Raw genomic sequence first — 24163 nt, 5'->3', positions numbered from 1 at the left:
TATTTATTTAGAGGCAAACAAGACAGTATCAGTCTCATGTCCTCTTAATTGAGCCTGAAAATAAACTCCTTTTATTTATCCTCTGAACTGGCACAGAAAACACATTTTGTTCAGCACAAAAGTTTATTAACCCTTTAGTTTCTCAGAGATGCCAAGGCGCCCAGGCTACCCATTGTTCAGGACAGGTTGAGGCAGAAGCAGCTTTGAAAAACAAGATAATATTTTGAAAAAGAAAAACGCCTAGGAAAGTGTACACACACACACACACACACACACACACACACACACACAAACGCACAGGAATAAAGTCGGAGAGGATGAGGAAGAGAAGCCACCGAGAAAGAAAAAGGACGCGAGAGGTCAGGTGGGAAGACAGGCAAAATGGGTCGGGAAGAACTGGGACTAGGCGAGAAATGAAGGCGGGAGACGCCAGCGAGGCAGGCAAGAAAGCCAAGGAACGCTTGCCGAAGGAAAGGCGATGAAGGGGAGAGAGCAAGGGGCACCACAGGACCTGTGACAGGGATGGGGGGGTGAGTGCCTGGGTGGAGAAGAGCGAAAAAGAAGTGAGACTGAGGCGAACGAGTCCAGTAAGGAGACAGGAACGCGTGGTCGGTGAGGAGCGGCCTGAGGAGGGGGCTTGAAGGGGCTATTTCAGCATCAGGAGCTAGGTGGGTGGGGAAGCTCCAGCCGTTCAGCCTTCAGCTTCGGGAGAGCTGCTTTTGCTTGACCGCCGGCCGTCACCTCTCCGCCCGCTCTTCTTCCTCCTCCTCCTCCTCCCCCCTCAGGGCCTCCCTTTGAAGTCACGTGGCAGCCCCCCCCCCGCCCCTTCTCGGCAGCCCCCCGAATTCCCGGCGTGGGGAATGGCCTCAGCTTTATTGTGACGCAAGCAGCCGAGAAGCCGGCGCTCCGCGTCCCCAAGCCCTCCCGTGCCGCGTTCTGCTGGAGCCAGACGACGGCAGCAGCAGCAGCAGCAGGAGGAAGCCGGAGCTTGTCGAGCCGCCGCGGCGAGCAGTCCCCGGAGGAGCCGAGAGCCTTGAGAGAGGGTGAGTGCGAGTAAGTTCCACCTGAGGGAAGGCGAGAAGGAGGGAGCGCGGGCGGCTGCCACAAGTTTGCTGCGGGGACTCCCCTCTTGTCGCTTGCCTGGATTTTTTTTTTTTTTAGGGGAGGAAAAGAGGCGGAGAAGGCGCCGTGCTCTGCTGGGACTCGGTCTGCTCCGGTCTCGCGGGTTGCCCTAGCGGGAAAAAGGGTTGGCGGCGGTGTCTCTATAGTAACGCCGCAGCTGCGGGGCTCTTTGAACGGGAAGCTCACGCCGGCAGCAACAGCTTCCAAGCAGCCGCCTGGTCCCTCTTGTTGCTCGCGTCTCTCTCCGCTGTTCGGCTTCCTCTTTTATAGTCTACCTTTTTCCCCCCCTTCAAGCTTTCTGTTCAAGGAGCAGTTTTCTGCCCAAGCGGGAGGCTCTGGTAACAAAATCGGACGAAGGCTGCCTGTAGTAGCAGGGAAACCTCTTAAACGTGTGTGCGAGAGAGAGAGAGAGAGAGAGAGAGAGAGAAACGGAGTGTGAGAGATGTTCTCATAAGCCAACTATCTTATCCACTCGAAAAGAAAAAAAAAGGTGTCTTAGACTACGGTACTTTGGATGGGCGGCTATCAAACAACGTCTAGAAACCAGCTACGTATAGTACTAGTACAGCACTGAGGATGAGAAATGGAGAGAGAAAAGCATACGAGTGAACGAGATCAGTGAGGTTTTTTTTAAAGGCAATAGACCTGAAAGTCCCATTTACAATTTGATTCGGAGCCACTTGCGAGCCACTTTTATGGACAGTTAAAGAGGGTCTCTGGGTTCTGACTTGCCTCTGATGATATGTAAATCCTCTCCCCCCATCCTTTTTTTAAAAAGTTTTCTTTTGTCCTGATGCTTTCTGAAACAAGTCAGCGAACCTTGCAAACATTTCATTGTGGTTATTGTCAGAATGCCACGGTGTATCTATTTATGTTGTTAAAAACATGAAAAAGTGCAAAATTGGTGGGATGTTACTGGCCAAAACAAAAGTTTCCACAGGAAATGCTAGCATTCTTTGCTGAAGTCCGTGCAATGAAGAAATGGTCCTCAGAAATAACCATTGTTGACAATTCTCAATGTTACTTTGAGCAAAACTCTCAGATGTAATTGGTTTTTCCTGTTGCATGTTATGCTTGCGTGGAATAACGGGTGAACAGGATGCCATTGCCCTGCTGTTCGCTTATGGTTCCTGATCTTGCTCCTAATGTGAACAAGGATCTAATCAACTTGCAGTTGACAGGTATCCATCAAAGAACAAGAGTGTTCAGGCTTCTAAAGGATAAAAAAAAAACAGAACTAGTACGTTTTAGTGTATTATTTTAATGAAATTTAATTTAGAAATCAGTGGATTTATTACTATTTTAACCATATCCATATCAGATCTCTGAAAGTTCTTCATTATCTTAATTTTAGTGACTCTTCTAAATAAATCATGATGTCAGTGCAAATTGCTTACTTCTAAGCTAGGTCTTCCTTGTGCTGAAAATACTTTGAATGACAGCTTTTCAAATTACATTTAATAAAACTTAAAAAAAATTAAAGATAGATTGGGTCCAGTCTTCTGTTTTTGTTTTTGTTTTAAAAAAGATTTTGGAGGAAAACTGTTGTCCAGCAAAATGCTTTGCAAACTCTTTGTCTTTTGCATATCTGCTGTAAGTACTATCTGGTGTAAGTGCTATTTTTTTAGATATCTATTAAATATATGATAAGGAATCTAAGGAACAAGACTTAGAGATTAATATTGATGTTTGGTCATATAAGTATTCTAGTAAAAAAAAAGTCTGAGATACTTTAAACATTCAGTTGCTGTTGGTTGATTCAAGAATCAGGATGATACCTTTATGCCATATTTCATGTGGAAGAGAAATTGGGTGTGAAAAGCACTTTACTTTGGAGATGGACTCAAGGCCAATTACAGCAGATTAGTTGCCATTCAGTACATTTTTCATCATTATGTTCAACTTGGAACATAAGGCCAGTGGCCTGCAATTCAGCATTTCACTTCTATAGTTAGCAAGCAGAAGTCTGCAAACAGGTTATGAAGGCTACAAAATCCTTCCAGTATTCAAGAACAAATGATGTACAGATAGGCATACTGTCTCTGATATTGAAAGTAATGCATAATGTAATAAAGTTGAGCAACTTCTTTTGCTCTGCTTTTGTGAGTATTATTTGCACACATGAAAAGACGTCCACCCTTTTCTTTTTATCTTGTGCAAGCATTAAAAAATTGCAGGGGCATTGGTGGGACAAGACAATTTATTTTTGAAGGTTAACTGTAATCCACCAGGAAAGAATACAGGGGCTCTTTGTCTTGTTGATGCTTCCTGTAAGACAGAGGTGTGAAATTCAAGGCCCACAGGGTGCTTGGATCTGGCCCGTGAGGCCACCCCGGAAACAGCGAAGGACTGGCCCACAGTGTCTCTGCCAGTGAAAACGGGGCTCCCAAGCTCCGTTTTCGCTGGCAGACAGTTGCAGAAGGTTGTCCCAGCCGAAAAAGGAACTTGTGAAGACCGTGCATGGCCCTCCCGAGCTCCATTTTCACAGGCAGAGGGTTGCAGGAGACCCTCTCAAGTTGAAAACGGAGCTCAGGAGTCTATTTTTGCTGACAGAGCGCTTGGGTCACAAACGCCCCCAACATGAGTGATGTCAAGCTGACCACACCCACCCTGGCCACGCTCCCCAACCCTGATGCGGCCCTCAATGAAATGGAGCTTGACACCCCTGCTATAAGAGCATAATCATCTCACTATGCAATGGTGTATGGTGATCAAATGGCTTGCCTCCAGAAGCTGGGTGTGCTCCATCACTGGAGGTTTTTAAGAAGCGATTGGACAACCTTTGTCTGAAATGGTATAGGGCCATGATGGCGAACCTATGTTATGTGTGCCGGAAGTGTCACACAGAGCCATCTCTCTGGGCACACAAGCTCATGCACGCACGGGGCAGCTGATCTTCTCATTTCTGGCACATGCATGTGCACTGGCCATCTGGTCTTCCAGTTTCCGGCACATGTGAAGACCAGCATGCATGCCAGAAACTGGCAGATCATCTTCCCAGCACGCTCATGTACACCAGGCGGCTGCTCTTCCGGTTTCCGGCACGTGCATGCGCACTGGCTAGCTGGTGTTCATTTGCGTATGCACACCAGAAACTGGAAGACCAGGTGGCAGGTGCGCATGCACGTGCTGGAAACTGGAAGAGCAGCTGCCTGGCACGTGCATGCACACTGGGCAACTGCTCTTCTGGTTTCCAGTGCGTGTGTGCTCCCATTTTGGCACTCATTGCTGAAAAAGTTCAACACTGGTATAGGGTTTCCTACTTGAGCAGGGAGTTGGACTAGAAAACTTCAAGATCTCTTCCAACTCTGTTGTTCTGTACAGTCAAGTTTACCTTCCAAAGAAATAAAGGACAGCTCACACAGGAATGTTTTCAAAGGGAAAGAAGAAATAAACTTTCAATCATTAAAATTTTGAAGGATTTTGTATCCAAACAGCTTCCAGAAGGGATTCATATCCCTTTTATTCTCTTTTCTCCCAACCTTCAAGGATAGGATTAATTAAAGGGATTGAACAATTAGAAAGTGCACTGACTTATAGCCATCATAATTACTAACTAGTAATTATAGTAGTAGTAACTTTATAGGACCCAGATTTTGGGGGACAATATGCTGACTCTGTAAAACTGCTTAAAGTGTGAAGTAGTATATAAGTCTAAGAAAGCTATTGCTATTGCTATATTTCATGAATTTGCCTATCCTTTTAAAGTTTGCAAAGTGGATGCCATCGCTGCATTTCTGGCATCATCCTGATTGCAGCTTTAGCTGCTTGAGATGCTGTCTTTTTTCAAAGGAACAACTGAAAACTTAACTATTCACCCATACACCAGTCCAAGACCTAACAGTGTTTGATTTCCTGTGATAAATGTAACACACACACACACACACACACACACACACACACACATATTATTCTGCTCTAGGCTCTTTTGAGAGGAAGTTCTTTTCAGAAATAAATTACGTTTCTCATAATCTTGCAGTAGCAAATTTCAATTTACCTAAACACTGTGTGAGAAAGGATTTCCATTTGTTTATCTTGTACCTCTCATTATTCAGCATAATTGAATAACCTCTCATTCTAGTATTATAAGAAGGAAATAATCCTATCCTTATTTTTCTGTTCCATTCCTGCATTTTTCCATTTTTTGTGCAATGGTCATAACTACATAGAACATTCCTACTAAGATCATAGCACAAATTTTATAAAAGCAGCTTTATATTTGTTTTGCCCCAATCAACCTAGTTCTTACCTTTTTATTGTAGCTTTACACTAGATCAAGGTTTTTTAAAAAAAACTAACCACCACAACCTATGTCTGTGGTGTTAGGAAGAGCTGTGGTGGCACAGTGGTTAGAATGCAGTACTGGTTGACTCAGCCTTTCATCCTTCCAAGGTCAGTAAAATGCCCTCAGATCATTGGGGGCAATATGCTGACTCTGTAAATCGCTTGGAGAGAGCTGTAAAGCACTCTGATGTGGTATATAAGTCTATTGCTAATGCTATTTTTTTTTTTGCTCCTATATAAATAATTTTACATGTTGCTTTGTTGAACTATATTTGCCATTTTCATTTCGGTCCCCCCATTCTGATGGATCCTCTTAGCACTCTTTGCTGTTCTATTTTGTGTTAGGTTTTCTAAATAATTAAGAGTCATCAGTAAGCATGACCTCTTGATTCCAAATAATTTATTATCCAGTTTAAAGCACTGGTCCCAATTTAGGATAAAGCAGAAAGTATTTGCTTTGACAGATTTCCAGTCTAATGGGAAAAAGTTGTCAGGTTGATTAGAGGGTAGAGGATGCTTTTTGCAAAGAAACAACTTCTGCAGTATTTTTGTGTATAATCACTGGTGTCACTGGGCAGTCTAGGAATCATTATGGGAGAAGCAGCCTTTCTGCAAAGAGCCTTGTGCTGCAGGGAGAAGAAAAGAAACATCTCCCTGGATCTTAATTGGAAAAAAAAAGTGTACTCTCTATCCTGCTTCTCCTTCATGCATTTTTATATGTGAAATGAAATGCAAGCAAAATCTACTTGTAGCTAATGTTTGTGCTATGTCTCTCTCTCTCTACCTACCTATCTAATTTCTAGGCCATCCTACTCCAAAAGGCCTCTGAGGGTCTTCACAGGGTTTATTAGATCCATAGGCCTGTTGATATGTACTTCACTCTGCAAAATTAGAAACCGTTCTCATTTTCCAGCAAGAATTTTCATTCTACAGTGTTAAGTCATTTTAACCTCAATGTTTTGCCCTGGCAAGGATATGGATGACTAGTAACCTGGTCTAAGTTATCATAGTCAGCAACAAAGTTGGCATCCAGTCCAAGGTTCAGGCAAGAAGTAAATAGCAAGCAGTTCCAAAAACAAAATCCAATGTCAATCTGAGAGTTAAGTGACAGTAAATCAACATCAAAGATAAATGTAGGCATATTATCAGAACCTAATAGGACATTATTTCCAGCATAATGGAAACAATGAAGCTTAGAATCAAGGACTTATCAAACTAGTCTTGCTGAGTATATCCAGTACCCAATTCTGATATAGTATCCTTACAAAAAACTCGCTCTTACGAGTTAGAGCTCTGTTCTCAAGTAAGTCCTTTCAAAGAGGACATCGGAAACATGCTTTATCTTTGGCTCTGAACCAACAAACTCTAAGCTTTCTATGGTTGGTGGGTTTTATCCTATCCAACTTTGAATACACATTATGAGGCTGAACCAGTTCTGACCTTAACATTCTTTCCTGCCTCTGGATTTAAGGAAAGCAAAAAATGAAACCGTTCAATGATTCCTCTGTGCTATTTTACAAATAACACATGAATACAAATCTATCCAGAACTGATGTTCACCTAATCAAGAGTAATATCTGCTAATCTCCTGAATCTTTCTTGATGATGTAGTGTAAAAGGATAAATGGGGGTGGGAGGTGGGGTTGCCAGTCCTCTACCTAAGAACACTGGCTTAGAAAATGTTACATATTTTTGAGCATTTTCACAGTTGAATTACTTAAGAACTTTGAATGATTTCCATTTGATCTCATTAATTTGTTTCATAATATTGCAAAAAAGGGGAATACTCTTAAGCTATTTAAAATAATCAGTTTGAGCCAGAGAAATATCCTTATTCTTAAGTAAACAAGATGATATATATTCATGCAGATTATTCTTTTGAATTATAAGTTAAATCATGCAATCCTAACCCATATTACTTCTCTTGTAACGATCCTCTGATCTGGTTTGTAGTGTAATAATTTGGTTCAAATAGTGGAGTTCATAATACAAAGGCCTGCTCAGTTTTGCAGTTTAGTCAGTAATTTAAGTCTATCCAGGGTGCAAAAATCCAGATGGCAGCAAAGTAACTGAGAATGCTCTCTTTGCTGCTCTCTAGTAGCTGTGGTATTTTTGTAGCCCTACCTAACTGACATAATTACAGTGCATATCTGCACACCCCAGTTAAAATGCCAGATTTTTGAGACGTAAAAAAAAAATCGGATCAAGATAAATCACTTCAGAATTTCATCTAGATATTGCCAAAATTGTGGATAGACCAGGGCTGGGACAAATACCGTCATCCAGTGAGGCTTCAATTTGCTGAATATGAGCATTAGGTTTATATCTTAATTTTATCTCTTACAGATGGCTATAAAAGTAACACTGGGTTTTTGGAAGAAAGATGAGAACCAAAATAAGTAATTGTACAGTAAATATTTAACAAATTTTCCACCAGCCAAATGGTGATGGGGAAAGCAGTCATAGCGCAACTTTTACAGCCCACATTTTGGCAACCAAGGGCTACAAGTCTGCTATACTTGCCTAACAGCTCTTCTACATAATAACATAACTTTCATAAGACATTTTTGCCCATCATACCAATGGCATAAAACATTGTTTACCAACAGTAGTGACTGGTTTCATGTAGTGTGCTAAGCCATAAGTAAACTAACATCCACAATCTCAGTCTCTCATAGAAAAATTGTTACAATAGGTCATATTGTACAGGCCAATTTTTATTTTGTCCCATTATTTAGGTAGTAGTATCTCTTGCTGTTGTTGTTAATCGCGAAGTATGTCCGATGCATCATGACTCCATGGACAACATTCCTCCAGGCCTTCCTGTCCTCTACCATCCCCCGGAGTCCATTTACGCTCCCACCAACTGCTTCAGTGACTCCATCTAGCCACTTTATTCTCTGATGTCCCCTTCTTTTGCCCTCAATCGTTCCCAGAATTATGCTCTTCTCCAGTGAGTCCTTCTCATTAGGTGGCCAAAGTATTTGAGTTTCATCTTCAGGATCTGACCTTCTAAAGAGCAGTCAGGGTTGATCTCCTCTAGGACTGACTGTTTGATCATCTTTCAGTCCAAGGGACTCACAGGAGTCTTCTCCAGCACCATAGTTCAAAGGCCTCAATTCTTTGGCACTAAGCCTGCCTTATGGTCCAGTTTTCACAGCCATACATTACAACTGGGAAAACCATAGCCTTGACTATATGCACTTTTGTTGGCAGGGTGATGCCTCTGCTTTTTAGTATGCTGTCTAGGTTTGCCATAGTTTTCTTCCCCAGGAATTTCATGGCTGTAGTCCCCATCTGCGGTGATCTTGGAGCCCAGGAAAATAAAATCTGTCACTTCCTCCATTTCTTCCCCATCTATTTGCCAGGAATTGAAAGGGCTGGATGCCATAACCTTAGTTTTCTTAATGTTGAGTTTCAAGCCAACTTTAGCACTCTCCTCCTTTACCCACATCAAGAGGCTCTTTAGTTCCTCTTTACTTTCTGCCATGAGAGTGGCATCATTTGCATATCTGAGGTTGTTGATATTTCTCCCGGCAATCTTAATTCCAACTTGTGATTCATTTAGCCCTGACTTTCTCATGATGTGCTTTGCATATAAGTTAAATAGGCAGGGCAACAGTATATAGACTTGCTGATCTTCTTTCTCAATTTTGAACCAATCAGTAGTTCTGTGTCCAGTTCATACTGTTGCTTCTTGACCCACATATAGGTTTCTCAAGAGAAAAATAAGATGGTCTGGAACTCCATCTCTTTAAGAACTTGCCACAGTGTTTTGTGACCCACACAATCAATTGGCTTTAGCATAGCCAATTAAGCAGAATTCGATGTTTTTCTGGAGCTCACTAGCTTTCTCCATGATCCAGCATATGTTGGCAATTTGATCTCTGGTTCCTCTGCCTCTTCAAAATCCTGCCTGTACTTCTGGTAGTTCTCGGTCCACATACTGCTGGAGCCTAGCTTGTAGGATTTTGAGCATAACTTTGCTAGTATGTGAAATGAGTGCAATGGTGCAGTATCGATGCCATAATGCATTACATTTCTGGAAATATCAAAGAAGCCAGTCAATGCTTCCCTATAGCATTTTATATTTTTCACATGTTAGTGCTGGTATGATCCTGCCTAACCCTGCTTGTTTTCACAACATTGTGATTCTTTTGTATCATTAGGCTATTGCTGGATCCATCATTACATAAAAATGTTTTACAAACTTCCACAGGTTCAAAATTGGAATGGCAAAATTCTGGATTATTAAATTGTCAAGAGGAGACAGGAAGAATCTGTCAGTTACAAATGTTTCACAAAAAATTATTCAATCAGTACTTCTGATTCCTTAATTATCCATATTTATATTGCTTCCTTGATTAATGAAGTATATTTCTTCATGTATTAGATACAGTGTATTCAGAATATACAATATACAGTAATACATAGCAAGATCAACCAAAATATTATCACAACTATTTACCAATTTGCCAGTTTACGTGTGATCAGTATGTCTTTTATTTACTCAGATATCTCTTTTTCTCCAGCATTTGTAGTGATATTCAAGTTTCATTGCTAATTTTTAAAATTTGTTTTTCAGCAGAAGCAGCTTACATGCAGGACTATGATTTGCAGTTTGTTCTGCCTTGAAAACTTTTAGATACTTTTTCCCAAGTGAATATGGTTGCCCAAGTCAAGATCCCATCTTTTTCAGGAGGAGAAAATTTGGCAGGAATCTTTATACAAGGGCCAACAGACATTATTATTGTGCCCTTCAGTAGTGTGTAAAAAATGTGACAATTGTACACATGCAATTGTGTATTTTATTTTAAGTTTTGGTATCGTCTAACATTGGAAAATCCCTTGAAATCATACTAGGGTAAATTTTCCCTGGAGAAATACTGAGGTGTTCTATCTGTTATTGAGTTGCTACCTGTTGATTAGTTAGCTAAGCACTCACACTTAGCTAAAATCAGATTTTCCCTTGTATATTCTTACTGAAGTTGGGTGATGTAGCCAGATGTCCATTAATTTGAATTCAGTTGTTAATGACTGAGCCTGGTTAAAAGCTTTGGGAAGACTGAATAACAAAACAGTTTACCTCTTAGTAGTTTGCCTTTAGGTTTATTAAGCAATGGCCCCATACTTCTTATACTTTTCATGTCACATATGCATATATTGAAACATTTGATATGAAAATGCAAAACTCAGAAGTAGTAATTTGAGGGGTAGAAAGGCATACTAGGATTTTTCTCATCAAGAAAATGGCTGCAGCTAAATTCTTAACAATCCTGACCTTAAATATTGACTTGATAGTATCAGAAAAAAATGTTTGACAAAGAATAGAAAAAAGATGTAGATGACTGTAATAGATGATTCCATCCATAATTGCAAACAATTAAACTTTAACTGAGATAAGAGTAATGGGTCTGGAATATACACCTAAGAAATATTTGAATTTTCTTGTACTGGCTTATTCAGCTCAGTATGATCATATTTAATTTAAATTCATTGCTGACCTTCACTTTATATATCATTTTTTTCTCTAAAGTTATAAGCTTTGGCCTTCTTCCAGAAAATCTTGTAATTGTACATACATAGTCTCCAAATGCAAAAAATTAGATCCACTTTGTTAAAAAGAAAGGAAAAAAGGAGGGTGGGAGGACCTTGAGAATCCAAGTAGTTAAGCATTCGTATAATATAATTTTACGAGACATGTCTGTGTGTATAAATGAAGAACAGCCAGAAGGGGAAAAGTGTTAATGCTTTGAAAAATGCTGTGTTTAATGACATACAGATTTTTTTACATTAAAAAATACCAGGAAATGGATTCAAAGAGCTGCATGTATTATTTGTGCAACTTCTTTACAAATACTTGTAGCAGGTTGCATGAAAGGAGGTTTGTCTAGATATACCCTAAGTTTGAATAAATTTATATCATTTTATAAGATATGGCATTTGTTCTCTCTTCTTGCACAAAACTATTCTTCTGTTTCATTAAGAAGGATAGTTATCCAGTCATCCATGACTGTGCTTGCAGTTTATCTTCCATGACCAATTGTTCCCAGAAGGAAATTAATGCCCACCCAATAACAGACATGAAGAGAGAAAAAAAACCCTGCTTGGGAAGTTATTGGGGGTATTATTGTATAGGGGTTATATATGTTTTGGTACGGTTTTTAAATTTTTGTCTTGTTTTAATCATAGTTGGGTAGAGAGTGGCTTTTTGAAGTCATGTTAGTTTAAAATCTTGATTAATCATTTTAATAAAATTTCAAAAAATTTACTATTTCAACTTTTGCAGTTATATTTGATATGAAATATTAAGTTGACATGCATGAGTTTCAATTATTTTTTCATAAAAAATGCAAGGCAATAGTATTGTTAAGCTTATTTCAATCCCATCGACCCTAGTGAAAAAAGGTATTGTAGTAGTTCTGCTATAGAAATTACTGTTCAGTTCAGTTCTGTTCAGATGTTTTAAGTTCTTCCACATGAAATAGCCTGTGGAAGGATATGCACAACTAATGATGCATGCTTATAATAATTGGTATTGTTTATTAATAGAGATAATGTGAATATTATTGCTATAAAATATTTTGCTTTACTGGCACAAATAATAAATTGAAAGAATGTATATAATAAATTGAAGGAATACAAAATAGGCAAATCTGTGAAGTTCTCTATTTCTTCCAAACATGATATCTTTGTTCTTTGGAAATCAATTTGCAATTTTTAAATTATATTTTTGTAACAAAATCTTATTTAAGGAAAAAATATTATAAATATATTTTTAATACTTATCCATCAATATTCACTGGTTTATCAAATTTATCAAGTTTATATTGATTTATATCCTGCCTTTATTATTTTTACAAATAACTCAAGGTGGTGAACATATCCAACATACTTTCCTCCTCCTATTTTCCCAACAACAACACACTGTAAGGTGAATTGGGCTGAGAGAGAGTGACTGGCCCAAGATTACCCAAGTGGCTTTCATGGTCAAGGAAGGACTAGAATTCAGTCTCCCACTTTCTATGCTGGCAACTTAACCACTAGATCGAACTGTGTCTATATATGAACAATATAAATTATTATGATATGATATCAAGCAATCTCTGCCATAGTAACACATATTGCTGCATTGTGTGATTAGTAGAAGATATTGTCTTTTCTGAACAGTTAGATGACATATTTTCAAAAATTATTCCTTGACAGTTTAAATAATATTACTTTTTAAATTTCTTAATATTTTTTTTTGCTGTTCCCCACCATCTGCTATATACAACCACAATTCTTGATAAGTAGTCACATTCCAAAACTTTGGTGTATAATTCTACATTATAGTTACCTCTTTCAACATTTAAAAGTTCCCCATAAATCTACTAGTATATGTTAATCTAATATTCCCGAAATACTAAATGGTCATATTACCATGTCATATAGGTATGGGTCCTCAACTTTCTTATATCTCCAGCATAACAAATCTTATGTCCATCTTTCTAATATGTCTTTGGGGAGTCCACAATATTAATTTTTGATTCATCAAAATGTTTAAAAGGTATCTTAAAAGTATAGATACCGTTTTAACATTTTTAAACCATCCTAAGATTTCTCAGAAATTCTACTCTTTTAGTCCATGTTTAAAATATCCCAGAAATGTCCACTTTAAAAATGTTATTGAGTTTTGATAGAAATAGGTGTTTTTATTTATGTAATGATTCCATCAGGCAAGAAAGCAACACAGTTACATTTGAGGTAGTCAAAGCACATGATGCTTATTGATCTGTTGCAGAATGTTTTAGCTGAAGATACCGCTATTGTGAATTGGGAAGACCAAATTCCATTTAAAATTTGGAAAAATCCTTGAAATAGTCATTACATAGTAGTTGTATTCTGTTCAAGCTTTCCAATGAAATGATTTACTACCAATTTTCAATTTAACAATTTTCCAAAATGTTAGATATACATGAATCTTACTAGCAAAATTCCATTTATGTCCCATTATGGTCCAAAGATTTCCATGCTCAAAACTCCTGGAAATGAAATACCCTTTCTGTTTATATGTTGTTCCATGCCATGATCACAAAAGAAATAGACAATAACTTTCCAACTTAGGCCATAAAGTACAATATTTCATTATATTATTATTCCACCAACAGGTGGCTGGTAAAATATTAGTCCAACAGTATCTTTGTAGACAAAACCACCTTCCTCAAAAGAATCTTGATCCATTTTCCCAAATAAATCTCCTAAATATAATCAGTCAAAATGAAATATTTATTAGATATTAACATAGGAATGCTTCTAAGAACATAAACCAAATAAGAGACAATGTTCATTTTAATAACATTAACTTTAATAATATTAACATTAACAGCCATAAAGAAATTTTAAGCCCTCTATTAACATCTATTTCAACCCTTTCTAGAAGTTTCAACATATTTATTGCATGTACTTAGAAATATCTTTGGGTAGCACCAGATATTAAAATAATCAGTAGAAAACACAAATCCCATCTCTTTACAATATTTTATTTTCCTTACTAGTTTTTCCTGCAAGTGCAGGGTCTGCTTCTCTCCACCCACCCCCACAATCAACTGTTTGGTTGCAATGGGAATTTACTGACGTGCTTGTCACCCAAAGTTGATGTGAGCTGAGAGAAGGTGATGAGCCCAAAGTCACCCAGCTGACTTTCATGCCTAAGGCAAGACTTATATGTCTCCCAGTTTCTAACTCAGTGCCTTAACTACCGTGTTTCTCAGAAAATAAATCCGGGCCTTATTTTCTTTTGACCCCCCCCTCCCAAAATGTCTAGACTGTCTTTTTGGGGGTGATTTAATTTCTACCCCCCGCTCCCTCACCTAGAGCGCCCTGTGGGCAGCCACGACTTGCCACCAGCCACTCTTAACGACCGATCATGGTGGAGCATGGAGAGCTCCCTACCCCCACCAAGCGCCTTTCCTGCAGACCCAGATATGGTGCTGGGTGCAGGCCGGGTCAGTGGGCGGGCTGCAGCAGCGGCGTGGATGTCAGCCTTGGTGGCGGTGGGGCACTTTGCATTGTGCCCACCACTGTTGCTTCCTCTGCTGCTGTTGCTTTCTCTTCTGCCCATGTGCTGCCGCGTTTGGAGTACTGCGCATTCCTCCACTGGTAGAGTTTCAGCCGCTTCTCGGGTGGGGAAGCTGTAGCTTCCACAGTTCCAGCCGGCACTGGCACCTCTCTTGCCAGTGCTGTCTCCAACAACAGCAGCAGTGGTGAGACAGACCCCGCTGCCGACAAGAACCGCCTACTCTCCTGCAGGGGCATTGCTTTGATTGACTGCAGCTGTGTTGACAAAGTCCTGCAAGTTGGTGAGTCTTTTGGGGTTGGGTGGATGGAAGTGCCAGTGGGAGGGTGATGCAATCGTTTCTCTCCCTCCCCATGCCTCGCTTTGCTTCCCGCCCCAGAGCTTCAGGTCATCGTGTCGTCCCTTGTATGATCGAGCACTCCCCTCCTGCTCCAGCTGCCCGAACCCCCCCTGTGGGCTTCCCCCCCCCCATTTAAGTTTTCTTTACTTTCATTCCCTCCATCAGTTCCCTCAGAATACAGACTGGCCGGGCAGCTTCCTCCCCAGGTCTCCTGGTAGTTTTAAACATTTTGCCCTTTGAGCAGAAGCAAACCTTCCAATCCAAACACAAGAGAAAGGGAATCATCGTACAGACCCATGGCACCAAGCTTCCCAGAGGATTCTCCCAAAGGATTCACCCCAAAGGAGGATTCATCAGAGGATTCACCCCAAAGAGGGGAGTGCATTTAAGGGGGTAAATAACACTAATACACCGTAATACATCTAAAGAGTGCTTTATCATGATGGCCAGAGCTTTAAGAATCAAATTCAACAGCAAGGATGAAAGTGAGCAGCCCTGCTGTGTACCACATTGTAATGGAAAGGAGTGAAATAATTCAGACTGAGTTTGTTATAACTCTGGCACAAATTTGCCAACAACGTTTTTCTCTCAGTCTGTAAAAACTTGTGGAAGAGATTAGTATATTTTTTTAAAAAATTAAAGTAGTCATATTTAAAAGGAGGGGAAGAGTAAGGATGGTAGACAAACTGTACAGAGGTACCTCAGTATTCAACTGCTTTAAAACTCATCAAATTTGGTACTCAATGCATTTTGACATGAAAATGTCCCAGTACTCATTGTTTGTTTGGTACTCAATGCACTGTGATAGGGAAAGGGGGACGGCCATGGAGAATGGACAAAAAGTTGGCCTTGCCAGAAAGGTTGCTGCAAAAACAAGAGGAGGAACAGCCTCAGGGTGGAGAGAAAGTCTGCCATGTTAGGAAGGTCATTGACATAGGAAAAGGGACAGACAGAAAGTTCTTCCCAGCCAAAACAAAGGGCCATCTGTTAAGTCACATGGTTTGTTTGCATTTGTCATTTTTAGTACTTGTCATGTTTCCCGGAACCAATTAAAGATGGGTGCTGAAGTAACAGCGTACTACAAGAGCTACAGTACTTCATGCTGACCAGAGACCTGGGAGCATCCATGGAGTAAATATTTCTGCAATGAGATCCAGTGGTTCTCTCTTTTTACTACAGTTAATTTTAACAAAGAAGTGATAACTGGATCAATTGTTGGCACAAATCTGATTATTTCATAATGTTGATCTAGGCTAATTTTGAGAAAATAAAACAACTTTGGACAAGATTAGTTCAAATGCGTCTCTATCAAAAACTAGTCAGGCAACAACAAGCCAGCAATAAACTTTTTCCATTGACTTATTCAATGAGCATCACACTTATCTAATGGAAGAAGTCTTAAAGGATGCGATACAGAAGAATATTTCCAGATCATTCTTATCATGTATACTTTTCCAAATAGTTGTGGCTCTAAATTATTAACACTTCTGAATATAATTAAACACAAGCTATTTTACTAATTTCTTATTTTTTTGAAAGTATTATTTAATAGAGAATACAAATAGTAAATCATTCATCTCAGCTACAGTATTGCAATTTGATTTGCAAACAATGTCACATTTCTGAAAACACATAGCCAAAATTACTAAAAGCCAATGAATTTGCACTTAGCTATCTTTGATTTATTTCATATATTCTTGTTGTCCATAGAAATACAATTTTGGTGATAATATTAGCACATTGTTCGGAATAATCCTTTAGTGTGAAGTCTTTGATGACAATTTTTATATTGCTCCTGACAGTTCTTAATTTCAAACAATGAAAAAATAATTGTAAGCTTACTAATTGTACCCTCTATTACATGCATCCAAGTGTGGTATTTCCGACTGCATTCAGGGCTGGTGGAATGTGTTAAACAAAACGGACTATACTATTTTATAAATGAAACATGAATGAATTAGTTGGGCATTTAAGTGCCATTAAACACATTTTTATACTGTTTCAAAACATTCTAATAATATTAAAGATTTTTTGAAGTCTATTATAATAATATATTTGTATTGTTGCTATTTGGGAATCATATATTGCTTTTGACATAGGAAAGAAATCTGACTTTTGGAGTGATGCCTATTTCAGTTACTGACTAATGTTCTTGTTCTCCCTGAGAAGAATTTTAATCATTTGGAAATCTGAAATACTTAAAATAGGATTTGGATACCTTAGGAGCAAATGGTCACTTCCAAATGTTATTAAACTCAATTCTACGGTTCATTCAGAATGGTATAAATTTTGCATATGGGATAAGTTGTTAAAATATTCGTTATCTTGCATATTTTTTTCTTAATATATTATTTTCCCATTGGGTAGATACCACTGCATAATTTTCTCACAACAGTTCTGTAAAGTACGCTGGACTGAGAGATAATAACTAGGCCAATTACCAAGTGAGCTTTTATTTCTGAAAATGAATCCGTACATGGGTCTCTTTAGTCCCAGTCCAGTATATTAAATGCTATATCAGCCTGGGTCCCTGTCCAGCAATCTAATTCAGTGGTAAATTGATGACTTTTTGATTAAGTTGTTTTGTAGTTAATTTTTCTTTGTAAATATTATTTCAGATGTATGTCATGCAAACAGCTTTCACCCTTAATAGTATAAAATTCATTCAAAGATTCATTCAGAGAGATACTTAATAGTATTCTTCTCCTGTAACATGCATTAAATGAAAATTATTTGGAAGAACCCATACAGACGGCAAAAGTAGATAACCTCTGTACTGATTATTAAAGCAGGCATATCCCTTTTGGGGCTTCCATGTAATTTTGAAAATTGATAATGCTGCTTTAAGTAGTTGAGTTTACAGAGCACTTTTTTCAAATCATTTTCAAAGTGTCCATAACTCTATTTTGCAGTTTAGCCAACCTCAGAATTTTTATTTCAGAAAGTTTAAACTATGGAATGGATTACATAACCCTTCCCAATATCAAGTTGCGATACTGTGAGCATTTCAAAATGATAGCAGAAAGGTTTTGTTTTATCTCTCCTGCATATCATCACATACTTATACTTGAATCTGCAATATTGGGCTATTTTGCAAAAGAGTATATGCTTTGATGTTGGCAGGGTTTTTTATACAATGCAGCCCATCACTAATTTACTTCATTGTTTTTATTCCTGGTTTTAAAGCTTTGCTGGTAGAAAGATAATGGAATTGGCATGAATGTCATATTGTATCTAAATGGTGTTATATTCTTCATTAGCTGATGGGTTCAGTTATTCCTGAATATATTCTTTTTGTTCCTATAGAATGTTCCATGTACTATATAGATTTTATTCTCCCATTTTCAGAAAAGATGTGAATGGTAGTAGTTATCCAATTACAAATAGGGTTTATGTGTTGATTATCCCACTAATTTTGGCTTCTGGCTGCAATATGATATTAAGAACACTTAGATGGATAATCTATCCCAGAAAAAAAAGGACAGGCAGAATATGATCCTAATTTTTCTGATTATTCATATAATTTTGATAAAATGTCATGATATCATTCTGTCATTTGAATGGCATATTGATCAATTGCTTTGCTCATTTAAATGTCAATGGGCAGAACAATCCACTCCATGGAATAGATTTATTCTTGTTGTCGGAGTAAAGATGAGAGGAATGATTTGTTGTGCTCATATCCTATTTATGTGCTTTTCATGTGGATCTAGTTGACCATTATTGGGGAGAATGCTAATATTGGTAGGCCTTTGGTCTCAGCCGGCAGATCTCTTCTCTATATATAATACTGGTGCTTTTCTACATGATGAGGAGAGGAGAGAAGAGGAAGAGAAGAGAAGAATAATTTCAGGGGTGGGTTTCTACCGGTTCTGTCTGGCTCTGTAGAACCAGTAGCTCTGAAGAGCAGCAGACATAGAACTGGTTCTATGTCTGCTGCTGTTTTGGTTCACCCGCCCGGGCTCTTACCTGACCTTTATTTCCTGCTTTTTCAACCTCAGATGCTTTGCGCGGCATAGCTATGTTTGAAAAAGCAGGAAAAAAGTGCTTTTTCAAATGCTGCGCACCAGTGTGCAGCGCTGCTCAGCTGTCCAGGTAGTAATCTGATGATGTTTTACATGTGCGCGCAGTGCAAAACATAAAATCACTGAACCGGTAGTTACACCGGTCAGATCCCACCCCTGAATAATTCATAAGTATTATAATCATTTGTAAGTATTATAATCATTTACAAGTATTAAACAAATGGGAAATATAAGACTATGAGATGGCTGTTGTGATTTTTCTACTGAAAAAGGACAGTTTTTCTTCAATTTATTTGTGTCCTCCTTCTCATTGTAAAACAGTTGGTCACCTTACAATAAAGGCAAAGGTGCTTCACCATTAATCTGGATAATATTGTGGAAATTATAGAAAATGATATACATAGCTCTACCTCAGGACTGCTATTCCTGATACTATCTATAAGAAGTACAAAACATTTATAGTTGGGAGTTCCTTGTTTGCATGAGATTCCATAGAGCTTTGGATTCTGTGTAGCTATTACAATAGAAGATATATAAAGTAAGGACTATATTTACAAACATATTTTTAATATTCATTATACTGGTAAAGTGAAATCCCAATAAAATACTCCTGAAGTGGGTCAAGATGAAATCAGAGTAATGAAATATGTTAAGCGGGATGTTTAAAAAAACTTTTGCCTGAATCATTTGTAAAACTTTTAAATTTTTCAGAAAATAAAATTAAACTGTATAGTGCTGTTGAAATTAGGGGAGAAAGTTAAGGGTAGATAAATTAAATGGTTTTGGTATGATTTCATAAACATATTTAGGCCACACAGTTAAAACTGAAGAATAACTTCAATTTTGATAGAAAAAGTAGGACATGCCTTAAAAACACCACTGAATTAGGTTCTGAGAATGTAAAAAAAAGTGTCTGAGGTGATAGCACCTCAGGACTACATGTATAGTCAATCCACCAATATCATTTCTGCTGAAAATTCATTTCTCAAAGGTTTTATCCTTTGGAACTGAATGCTTTGATTTTATGAGGAGGCTGGTAGCACCTTTACCGACTAACGAATTCTATTAAAAAGCATGCTTTTTAATGACATTCTACTTAGCTCTCCTTATCTGATGTCTGTTTTTAAGATAAATGGCATCTAGAATGCCATAATGCTCAATAGATGAAGAGCCTAAATCTGTTTTCCCTTATCATCAAACCTTTATTAAGTCTTTTTGGCCAGAGATTGTTTCCCCTCTAATGTGCTTAACCTACAATAATTCCTCTCATGCTTTCTCAGTTCCAGATTTTTGTGAATTAAACATAGATCTGAAACTGTAGAAGGAATAAAGGCACCTGAAGGATCAAAAGTTTCAAATCTAGCACCTTGGTTACATTTTTTAAATTAATGTAAAAAGCTATATATGAGACTTATCTTTTAAAGAATGATTAGAAACTTGCAGATCAGACTATCTTATATTAAGCTTATTTCATAGAAGTTTATCAATTTAAAAGTAAGAAAGGAGGATGATTTTCAGATTCTGGAGTACCACGTTCCATTCCATTTTCATATGAAAATGGAATAGAACATGGCACTCCAGAATATATGTGTGTGTGTGTGTGTGTGTGTGTGTGTGTGTGTGTGTGTGTGTATACATACATGTTTTCTTATGTTTTCCGTGGATATTTATATGTATGGTATTTAGGTTTCTTTGGGTTGTGCTTTTAAAGATTTAAACGACTGCTAAAGCCTGACACACACGATTAGAAAAAAAGCCAACACACAAGCCTGAGAATGGCAGATGAGATTCTGCCGAAACATCGCTATAATTTTAAAAGCACAACTATTAAGATGTGGGAAATTACTCGAAGAAACCTAAATACCATGTATATATGTATGTATGTATGTATGTATGTATGTATTATAATCTTATCCAAATTGGTGCCTTGTCTAAGGATGTTTCAAAAAATGTTCAGTTCCTCTTTGTGCCTGGAGTATGGCTAATCTCCATAGAGGTATTCATAAGATTTTTCTAACTAAGATTTGACTAAAATTGCTTTTACATGAGGAATCCTTAGCCTCATTGATCTATCACCCCTATGAGGTAGACCAAACAGGAAATATGACCAGTAAGTTAATTCTATTTTATTTAAGATTGCATAACAGAATCTTGCAAGTCTGAAAGGATTACAGTCCCTAAATCAAGTTTTCAAGCCTTTTAGTCTTGGATGGTAAAGCAGAAGGGGGAATGCTTAAGTAAATAACCACCCATCTACCAGAAGGCAAAGTGGTAGTGGGGGTTCCTTACTGTGTCCCCTCTGTCTTACATATTGGCAAAAAAAACCAGAAAATAAAATACAGGCTTAATAGTCAGGACCTTGTTGATGATCCAAACTCTGTCAAGGATCTTGGAGTACTCATCTCTAATGATCTAAGTGCTAGAGCCCATGTAACTATGTAACTACATAGCCAAAAAGACATTAAGAGTTGTTAATCTAATCCTATGTAGCTTTTTCTCAGGTAATATTACACTACTAACTAGAGCATACAAAACATTTGCTAGACCAATACTCGAATACAGCTCATCATTCTGGAACCCATAATACGTATCTGATATTAACACAGTTGAGAAAGTCCAGAAATATTTCACAAGAAGAGTTCTCCACTCCTCTACTCGTTGCAGAATACCTTATGCCCCCAGACTTGAAATTCTAGACCTAGAAAACCTAGAACTATGCCACCTTTGGTCCGATCTAAGTATAGTATATAAAATCATACATTGCAATGTCCTACCTGTCAATGAATACTTCAGCTTCAACCATAACAATACAAGAGTAAACAATAGATACAAACTCAAGGTAAACCGCACCAAACTTGATTGCAGGAAATAGGACTTCAGCAACAGAGTGGTCAATGTCTGGAATACTCTACCTGACTCTGTGGTTTCTTCCCCAAACCCCAAAAACTTTAACATTAGACTTTCTACTATTGACCTCACCCCTTTCCTAAGAGGTCTGTAGGGGGTGTACATAAGTGCACCAACGTGCCTACTGTCCCTGTCCTATTGTTTCTTTTATTTTTCTTATATGTATCCACATAATCATAACTATGTTTTTACTTATATCTATTATCTTGTAAGCAATTGACAAACCAAATAAAATAAAATAAATGTTCTCAGAAAAATGCAACGAAGATACATGTGAGGCAGTCTGCATACCAAAAGGCATAGTTAATCCACAACCTGATTGTAGAAGGCAGAGTGGGGAAATTACATTCTTATCTCAAAGCTATAGTGGAGAATTTGAAGCTATATACTAAAGTGGACAGTTACCTCTCAGTATGATTGCTGTCAGTGACTTGGCAGTTGCCTTTAGTATTGTATGGCAGGCATGTGCTTTTCCCTTCTCGCATTGTGTTATTTGGAAATTCTTTGTTGAAGACAGCATGAAAATTAGCATGCTTTTATCACTGCAAGCTTTTCACTCTTTTTTTTAGTGTTCGCTCTAGAGAAATACCTTTAGATTACATATTTTATTAACAGTTTTTTAAAGGCATCTTGGTCCAATATTCATATCCTTTTTTATTTGCAAGATATATTATTCCCTGGATATTCAAGAAGCCTTCTTGAGAATGTAAAATTCTCTGCCTTATCTGTGGGTAGTCCTTTTTATTGCTATGCTGGCTGATTTCAGACTAACATTTCCCACTAGGAAATGATGATTACAATATTCCAACCTAGGCATTAAGACATGAAGGGTATGATTTTAGAGGATTTTTAACTAGTATAGTTTTTATTCAGAATATGTGTATGTGTGTGGGTGTGTATGTGTATGTATATGTATATGTGTGTATGTGTGTGTGTATATATATATATATATACACACACACACACACATCATATACATATATATGATGTAATATTTCCACAAATAAATTTTGAACAGAGTTCAAGATAGGAATTTGAAAATAAGTAACAATATTTAGTCAGTAAATACTCCACATACTACAGTTGATGGGTTGTTTCTTACAGGCAGCAAATAAAATGGTGTGTGTGTGTGTGTGTGTGTGTGTGTGTGTAGAGAGAGAGAGAGAGAATGAGAGAATGAATGAGAGGATGAATGAGAGAATGCACTTGTACAACAAAATACAATAAGGAATATAATGTATATACATCAGCAATTCTGATAATACCCTTTGTGCATCATGGCATTTGTTCCAGGAGCATTTTGTTTTGTGCATTTAATTTTTGAACTGTTTTATTTTGTGTATTTAATTTTTACAAGCTACTTTTTGCCTTGAGAGGCACAATCAGTTTCTCTCTTGTTTATACAAGAGGTAATGTTAGATTCAGAATATCTATAGTAATTTGTAGTAACAAAGACATCAGGAACTCTTTAAAGGAAAAGGCATAAAAATCTGAAAAAATGATAGCTTGTTCTATTACAGGATGGTGTGACACAGGGGTGTCAAACTCTCGTCATCATGGCAGCATCACGTGATGTATTGGAACTTTCCCCCTTTGCTAAACCGGGCAGGGGCAGGGCCAGCACATGATGCATCCAGCCCGCAGGCTGCAAGTTTGACACCCCTGGTGTAACAGGATGTAGGAAGTAACAAATTACTAAGAACAAAGGTGTTATCTCTCAATGAAATGACCTTTTTTAGCTTTCAGCAATATTTGATTTCTGTTGTTAGCCTATTATGTCAACACTCTGGAATTATTAAACCCAAATGAATAGGTTACATAGTTTTCCTATGCTTTGAGTTTAAGCTTTGTAATAACAGAGTTAATATGTTTTTGGTTCAGAGTTGGGTCTAATTTTTTACTAAAGATATTTGAACGATATAAGTATTTGTGTATGAGTGATGATAGCTATGTTCACTATATTGGATATTTCTTCATCATAAAACAGTTTGGCACTATTAAAAACAGATGAATATGCATAGTTGAAGCAATAGTGTATGTGTGTATGTGAGTATAGGAGAAGGATATAGATAGAATATCATGTGATCATTGTCAAGCTTATCAAAGGGTGATAATTGCCAAGCCTAACTATTTTTCAAGTTTGTTATTTAATATTTTTACTTTATTTTGATATTTTTACTTTAGCATCTATAATACCCTCCTTCCTCTTGTTATTTTTCAACTCACCAGATTTACAAAATTTTTCAGACCATCACAGGAAATTTCAAAAGAAGAACAGCTGGTAAAATTTGAAAGTTTATTGCTTGCACGCATAGACATCACATCATTGGATTGTGGCCATATCAGTGTGTGTGTGTGTGTGTGTGTGTGTGTGTGTATCAATCAGACTGTTAAGTCTCACTCTGAGTTTCTTTTAATGCTATAATT

At 37.8% G+C, this 24163-nt stretch overlaps 1 protein-coding gene across 3 annotated transcripts in view; it reads left to right on the top strand.

Moving 5' to 3' along the window:
• Positions 1-539: 539 nt before the first annotated feature.
• SNCAIP (synuclein alpha interacting protein) overlaps positions 540-24163 on the top strand; it is a 109239-nt gene continuing 85615 nt past the window's right edge. For 2 of the 3 annotated variants that reach the window (XM_087926913.1, XM_026714643.2), the window contains exon 1: positions 541-1043. The gene's annotated coding sequence lies outside the window, so the exon portion shown is untranslated. Of the gene's footprint in view, positions 1044-24163 lie in introns of all 3 variants that reach the window. The other variant, XM_087926912.1, reaches the window with a different exon arrangement.

This window comes from Pseudonaja textilis, chromosome 2 (genome assembly GCF_049901715.1).
Source record: "Pseudonaja textilis isolate UNSWEBS1 chromosome 2, rPseTex1.2, whole genome shotgun sequence".
NCBI lineage: Eukaryota > Metazoa > Chordata > Lepidosauria > Squamata > Elapidae > Pseudonaja > Pseudonaja textilis.
This window is presented reverse-complemented; position numbering and strand designations above follow the sequence as displayed.